Here is an 8,559-nt window from a genome sequence, read left to right as displayed (position 1 = left end):
AAAGTAACGAGTTGTCGCTTCTTATACATTTACGTTCTTTGGTTGACTTATCGAAATTCATTCTAAATTGATCCGGCAGCACTTGTTTGTGGTTGCTTTTTGCAGAGTCCAGTTGGAAGAAGAAATATTCGGGCGAGTGTGCTAAAAAATAGGACAAGGGATAGATTTAGTCCTTTTACTTTGAAATTGTGTACGCTAATTAGTTGAAAATATAAATAAACTATTTGTGAGTTAAAGGAAATTGTGTAAAGTGTGCGATAATGTATGTTTTTGCTGTGCTTGCCTTTAATTTCATTCAAGGTAAAGTTGGAAAAATTGTATACCAATCTGAAAATGTAAACCTATCGCCATGTTGGTGGAGTGCAGTAGGAATTTGCAGGAAAAAAACCCTAAAGTGCCAACTGAAAAGATATTGAGATGCGAATGTGTGTATATTTATACAAGCATTTTGTTTTTTGAAGTAAATAATGCATATTAAAAGTATAACCGGATTCAAATGGTACTGTAGAAATTGTGTCAATTGCATTTTCTTCGTGTAAGTTCAGCTGTTCATATTTTCTCAATGCGTTCGCTGGCAATTAACACCAACAAACGAACGAATGGTCCATGGCCAACGTCAGCGGAGTCCCAAATTTATGGGACACCCCCTTTGCTGTCGCGTCGAGTCCCAGTGCTGGGCTGTGCAGTTTTCAGAACGTCCTTTTTTCTTCATCTGCGCTTTGTGTTCATCTTCGTTGTTGCGTTCTTCTGTTTGGTGTTTAGCCTCGTCTTGTATGCCTCCCAATTGTGAAGCCTGTCGGGTACTTTCGTTTGTGCTGATTAATTTATGCACGAAGCGCATCAGGAGCAAATACGAATAGATCTCTAAAGCGAAGCTGGCGGTTGAAGGAGGCCATGGAGCAGGCCAAACAACATATTCACATGTATCATTGGATGTACATACGTATGGTGTACGCTCGTACATACATACATATGTATATGCATATGAGTCGCCATATCTACTATAGATGCTGACATGTGTGGGTGGTTGGAGGAGTGCAACAGCACCTTGTAACGGTCATAAGGTGTGGTGTATGTTCAATGTGTTATTTGAATGGGGGCGACTCCTGTTTAGTTGCAAGTTAGTGAATGGGTGTCGGTCGCTGCGGAGAACTGTTTCTATTGTTGCACATATCGTTGTTTAGTTTTGGGGTTTCAGTTTTGAATTGAGTGTGTGCCACTTAGTGGATGGTGTCGGACGAAATGATTTCGCCTGGATACTAGTCATACATACTGTTCGGTAAATATTAGACGCAAGTACTAAAAGAATACTTACATATGTATGTTCACGCACAGCCTTGTATAAAAAAAGTTCTCAGTTGAGTTAATACTCATTGGACCTGCAATATTCAAAGACAGAAATAGCCAGAAAATTATGAAAACGTAAAACTTGTTAAAAGTTCCAAGTTTTATGAAATTGTACATATTGAAATAATTTTAATTTGTCGATGTTTACATTTAGAATCGAAAATTCCGGCATTTGTGTATATATTGTCTCCTGAAAAAGTAATAAACATCATCGTTGAAATGCAAAAAGTCGTAACCATGATAAAAATATAGCAAGGTAGAACCGTTCTCTCAATTTGTCAGCCATGATGACAATTTCGAACAATTTCAATTTTTTATTTTCACTTTTATATGATTTTAAAATGTTGACAAACTTCAGAAAAAAATCATGGCCGACAAATAGAGAGAACGGTTCTACCTTGCTATGTTTTTATCATGGTCGTAACTATTAAGAAATTCAAAATTCACTTTTTGATTTATATGATGGATTTCATCGAATTACATACATATGTACCTACATAAATCCCCACATCATTTTATGAAAACGAAATTTAAATATAGCCACTGTTTCCATTTCATTTACGATGTTGTTACGTCTTTTTGCATTTCAGGTGACGATATGTATATTTAATACCCCCATCACCGATTTGCCCAAAAATACTTTCTGATAATAAAATCTATAAATTTGCAAGCAACTTTACTTCAAATTGATACCAATTCTGAAATTTTTATGAATCACTTCAATTCTAAAAAGTTAAAATAAATCAATCTTTAGAGGTATGAATGTCATACATACATACATATGGCACGTTTAATAATATAGAGAAGTAATTCAAAATTTACGTTTTTGGAGATTTCATCATAAATAGACTGACATATAGTTAGTTATAGCACTGCGACCGGTAGGTCTATTGTGCCCTTAGCTCCTCACAACACCTCGACTATCCCTAGAGACTTCATCAATTTCATTATAGATCCCGGGAATTTATGTGCTATCTTGGCCACAGGTGCCCTATGCTCCTATTCCTCCGTGCAACGGCCTCACACTCCATAAGAAAGTGTAAAGGAGTCTCCTTGGCAGCTTCGCAAAAGCGATACAGGTCACTGGAGAGGATTCCTTATTTATACAAGCGCCCTATTGGCCTGCAATGGCCCTGCAATGATTCTTAGTTTCTCCTTGGGGATATCCATGAATAACCTATATCTTTTCATATTGTACCCTCCTAATATGCTTTGCCTGGCTTAGACTCGTGGTGTTACGCCAATGCAGTTACCTCGGTTAGGTATTTTCCTTTCTCAGCATTTCCTTTATAATGTTGGGTCCCACTGTAAGGAAGCGCTCAGATCATATCGGGGTCGAGGCTGCGGCCGTTCTGGCCAACTGATAAGCTTCTTCATACCCCCATGTGCCCTGGTACCCAAATCAGTTGAATATCATTAACCTCAGCCAGAGCATTAAGCCTCTACACACTCGAAAACCAAGGAGCACTTGATCTCGAATGATGGGAGAGCTTTAATAGCCGCAAGATTTCCCCTCGCAATAAGTTCCGGAGCAACGGCAGACCACGTACATACATATGTACACTTCTCAAAAAAAGGGCTCCAAAGAGGAATTTATACTGATTACAACAACATACTTTTTTGGGGGAAACAAAACTGTAAGTTTTATTCAAGGTCAAAAGGCCAAAAAAGGGAATTTTTACACTTTAATATCAAACAACAAAAATATCTTCTGATACACAAAAATATTCTTTATTGATAAAATTTATGCTAAAGCAAGTTCTGATAAAAAAACTAATTTTAATTGCATATATAATACGCGAAGGGATTTTTTGTCGGGGTCATCAGATCTGTACCATTCGTTCGATTCAAAAAATTTGGTGTCAAATTAAAGGGCTAAAAAGGTTTAAGAAGGTAGTAGTTTGGAAATGGGTTGCCACCTGTTTTGAAAGTCGTATTTAGTTTAATTATACATAAGTTACATAAAATTTTAAAATATGGGTATCACACGTACGAGTTTAACAATCTTTAAATTGAGCATTTAGAATTTTTAAGAGCGTCAGAATTGAAAAAATTAAATTCAAATTATTTATTAAGATACATGGATTTTCAAAAGATGGGTATCAATCGAAATGGGTTTGATAATAATTTATTTCTGAACTTTATTTAGGCGAGTTGCCATGTGCTTAAAAAGTCAAATTCAACTTAATTCATCAGTACATTCAGAAATGTACAACAATCCCAGACGATAAATAGATTTTCTGAGATACTTCGCCGACCTAAACGGGGTTAGATCGCCGAAACAACAGCCCTTGGTCGAGTAAAACCCGAGTCATTCCGGTACGTAGAACCAGCTATTGTCAATAAAGTACAGAGCCGCAACAAGGTCCTCAAGTCGCTAGCCGGCAGTATTTGGGGCAAAGACAAAGAAACGTTGCTGACTATGAAAATGGTCCCCTTTAGGGAGCACAACACGATGCTCTGCAAGCAGTTTCTTGTTGGGAGCCACAGATGTGGCCACCCAAATAGACAGCTGCTTGCAGAGGAGCACTCGCCGAGGCACGTCAGGAGGCATCTTTATGAACTGACGGACCAAGTCCAGAGGTTCATTAAGCAGCCTCTGGACCCGTCAGCTCACAGACAGGCCCTGAACGGCATTCACAGGGACGCAGTCTCGAGTTATGTAGACTCAAGACCTGTGAATGCCGTTCTAGGCACACAAACACCGGACATAGACGCGACGGAGCTCAATCTGCCTCGGGAGACCAGAACCACAATACCCCAACTTCGCTCTGGCTACTGCAGCAGGCTAAATTCCTACCTGAGTAGGTTAAATGCGGATGTGCCGAACGAATGTCCGGCATGCGGAGAGACCCCTCACGACTCGAAACATCTCTTCGCATGCAAAAAAAACTCCACAACCCTAACGGCGTTGTCCCTATGGACCGACCCCATAGAGGCTGCACGCTTCTTGGGGCGGCCGTTAGTGGAACTCGACGACAACGACTGAGATATCAGCCGATCTGGGCGGGGTTGTTGTAGCCGCTACAACAACAACATGAATAGATTTTATTTTGATAATACATACTTGTGACGGGGCTGCCACCTGTTTGAAAAGTGCAATTTGTTTTACTTATACACAACCTACATAAATAAAATATCGAAATATTAGTGTCAAACGAAAGAGTTTTCAGAAAGCTTTTAGCTGATAATATTTTTAATTGGGGTTGCCACCTATTTTTTTGAAGGTCATCACATCTGCACCGTTATTTCGAATTTACAAAATGAGACGTCACATTAGAAAACTACGATCCACATAGGCGTGCAGTAAGGTTTTACTTTAGAAGTTAGAACCTTTTTAGCGGTACAGGGTGATTTTAGATTTGATGAAATGAAAACTGACTTCATGCGAGACCTCTATCACTCAGAAATGGTTTAGATGAATAATTAGGAATATTTTTTGATGTTTTTGAATAGGGTTTCACCTTTTGAAAAAGCTAACTTCAATTTTGGTGTTTTAACGCCATACGGGTTCACTATTACATATATGTAAATACCATAGTTAAATAGGGTGTAAATCGTATCTGAACAATCGCAAATATTTTTACGCAGAACTTCTTTCTGCGTAGGCGACCATCGGCCGCGTTTAGGAAATATAACCCTTACTGAGTAGAATTATCCTTTCTGTATTGCCGGGAAAGAGGGGCGGAAGTATTTTGGCGCAGAACTTCTTTCTGCGTATCTGGGCTTCGGCCGCGCTTAGGGAATATAAACCTAACTAAGTAGAATTCTCCTTTCTGTTTTGCTAGAAAAGAGGGGCGGAAGTATTTTTGCGCAGAAAATCCCTCTTTCTTTTCGAACGTTCGGCACAATGTTTATGGTGTAGGTACATACATACATGCATGCATACTTTGTACATACAAGTGATCAGCAAAGAGTGCCTAGAAGTATGTCTAAATCAGGGAAACGCCCCCACTCTGATGCACGCATATGCACAACGACATTGATTTATGTGTATAAGTTGCCATAGATATGAATTCGACGCCCTCATCATACTCATACCATCCCCAACAAGTTTGATCCTCACCTCAACGGAGTTTGATGTACAATATTCATTGCATGAGTGGAATCATGTAAATCGTTCCACTCAACCCGAAATTTGTAAATGCTGTTTTCGCCAACTATGGTTAAGTATACTTATGTATGTATGTATATACATACTTATATACATATACAATATTCATACATACATACCCAGCCAGCAAAATATCCGGAAACGTATGCGAAAATGGAAACAATTTCGTATAAAAACCTGATGTTTCATCCGTTTTCCGATTCCGTTTTCGGACGTTTTTCAGATCAATTCTCCCTCTAAAGTGTTCATCCGAGACGTATGTGCAGAAAACTATCGAAAATGGTTGTAAAACAGATGAGCTTTCGGCTGTTTTCCTGAAAATTTTCTGAGTCAATTTTTCGTTGAAAACGATTTCATTATGAACTTCCCAGAAACTTTTTCGTATTTTGAGGAAACCAAACAAAAAACAAATTTAAGATTCAGCAATTATTTCAATTTTAATGTGTTGCTTCTGACGGAATTCGAACCTGGGACCTCCTGAAAGCTAACAAATAATAGCACACTTCTCTGCACACTCAGCTACTGGCGAATACGTATACATGTTTTCAAATGCTCAGTTTGAACAAATATTTTAAAATTATTGTTTTGAAATAAGATGATGACATTTTTCGGATACGAAAAATGAACAAATATGGAACTCGTTTTCTGAACGTTTCCGGATACGAAAAATGTACGAAAACTGCACTGTCGGCAAAAAGTACGTTTCTCTGCTGGCTGGGTATATACATTCTACAACTATGTATGTATGTATTTGAAAAAAATTTTGTCGATGCATCGTGGTGTTATTATTTTCTTCCATACATGTACATTAGACTGCATCACCAAAAAAAGTTATAGTTTTTCGGCCAGGATTACAAAGTTTATTATATTTTAAGACGTCCACCAAAATATTTCGGAAAAATATTAAGATTTAAGTGAGCTGGACCGATTTGAAAATACCTTAAAAAATGGAGTTTTTTATGAATAAAAATAGTTTCTTAAAGAACTTTTTGAAAAAGCTTAAGATTAAGCTTAAAAAATCTGCATACAAAAATTTAAAAAAAATTTGAACGGAATCGTAAGAATGAGTTTTTTGATGCTGTTTTTTACTTTTTTCAAAGATTGATTTACGAAAAACTTAAATAACTGGGCCAAAACTATTCTGATTTAGACTTATGGGGTCTCAGTAGAAAGGTATTTTCACACTGTTTTTATTTCTGTCCCAAAAAAGTCATTCGTTTCCCAATTTTTTTTTGAAATACCAACACATCTTGATTCAACTTTGATTGATGTTCGTTCATCCTTTCTCTTTCATCCTTTGAATGAGCTTATTAGCAAAGAAATAAAAAAGGGTGAGAAAATACCTTTCCAATTATACCTCACAAGTCTAAATCGGAAGAGTTTAAGTTCAGTTAATCAAGTGTTTCTTATACCAATCTTTGAAAAAAGTTTAAAAACAGCATCAAAAATCTCATTATTACGATTCCGTTCAAATATCTTCATTTTTTTTTAAATATTTTTATGTTAATTTTTTAAGCTTAAACCGTTTTGTCATTTGCGGGGATTTTTTCAAAAAACATCTCTAAGAAACTATTTTTATTCATAAGAAACTCCATTTTTGGAGGTATTTTCAAATCGGTCCAGCTCACTTAAATCTTAATATTTTTCCGAAATATTTTGGTGGACATCTTAAAATATGATAGATTTTATAATTCCAATGGAAAAATAGTACCGACTTTTTTTTTTTGTGTGGGGAGTGATGCAGTCTAATGTACATACATATGTATGTACATGCATACTCATGAATCCTACTTATTTCCCTCAGCTCTTTGCACATCAACCTAAAGAGAGTTGCAGTTTGCGCGCGTCAGTCATGTTGTTAAATATGAGTATGATAGATACCTCCTACTTACGGGTGGATATGACGTTCGAGGGCATTTCAATAAGTATGAATGCATATAAATAGAACAAATTATGGATGGTGAGTGGGATATACTCAGCTTGATCATACTCGCTGCGCTTCTCTGGTACATACATACATACGTATGTGTATTAGAGTGGCCAAAAAAAAAAAATTTTCCGAGATAAGGTTTGGGGCACCTTCCAAAATGCTTTCTCTTGCCGAAAGAGATGCTGATACCTAACTTTAGGTTTCTAATATGAATTTAGAGGATTCTCATGGCGCTCATATTTTACTCTAGTATTCTTGTGTACATATATTTATTAAACAATTGGCTAAGCAACCTCAGAACATTTCAAATTTAAAATATCTAAAAAAGTATCACAAACTTCAGTTGTCTTGTCAATAGTAGCTTTTTATAACTGCCGTCCCGAAATTGGAGCGCTAAGCGTTGCGTTATCCATTGTCAACGAGTGTGAGCGCGCGCTATCCCCAAATCAACGCGTCGAAATTTTTGACGTTTTCTCAGGTCCTCTTGTTTTTATTCTCGTTTCCTCTTTCACTTTTTTGTCCTTTTTTTTTCTTTTCGTCTTCTGCATCCAATTTCAACACGTAACGCCCTTTCAAAAATGAAAATTCCATTTGCTCGGCGTTAACGCCGCGTTATTAAGGGATGCTTCATACAAATTGTATGGGCATCAGGATTTTTGACAGTTGCTTGGCGCTTGATGGCAGTAAATATCATTAATATTTTTGCCAGTTTCACAGCGATCCGGTAGCGCATTTCAAGGTTGTTGAGCACCCTGTATAGGTTACAGTAGAAAGTTGAAAGTTGGTAAAGATATTACAAATATCAAATGGGGAAAAACCTAAGGGTGTGTCCCGTTTTCTAGGATGACATACAAAAATGGGACCACTCTAATGTATATGTGTATTAGTGAAATATTCAGAAGGCTAAGTGGTTACTAAAACACGTCCGTCGTTCTCGCAATCAAATATCGAATGTTTCTTTATTCCGCTAACTATTTACCAGATGGTAAAAGCCCTTCCGAACGGCTTTTCTGAGAGTCAAGAGGCCGTGCATACGGCCCAATATCGAACTATAAAGCAATAATTAATAACGGTGAAACATATTCATTCTTCAATTCAAAATTTCAAGTTTGTATGTGTACTGTCAATGTTATTGTGGCTTGTTAACATTTTATTTTTAATATTTTTA

The sequence above is a fragment of the Rhagoletis pomonella genome, unplaced genomic scaffold (assembly GCF_013731165.1).
Source record: "Rhagoletis pomonella isolate Grant_MI unplaced genomic scaffold, Rhpom_1.0 Rhpom_scaffold_00001, whole genome shotgun sequence".
NCBI classification, from domain to species: domain Eukaryota; kingdom Metazoa; phylum Arthropoda; class Insecta; order Diptera; family Tephritidae; genus Rhagoletis; species Rhagoletis pomonella.
This window is presented reverse-complemented; position numbering follows the sequence as displayed.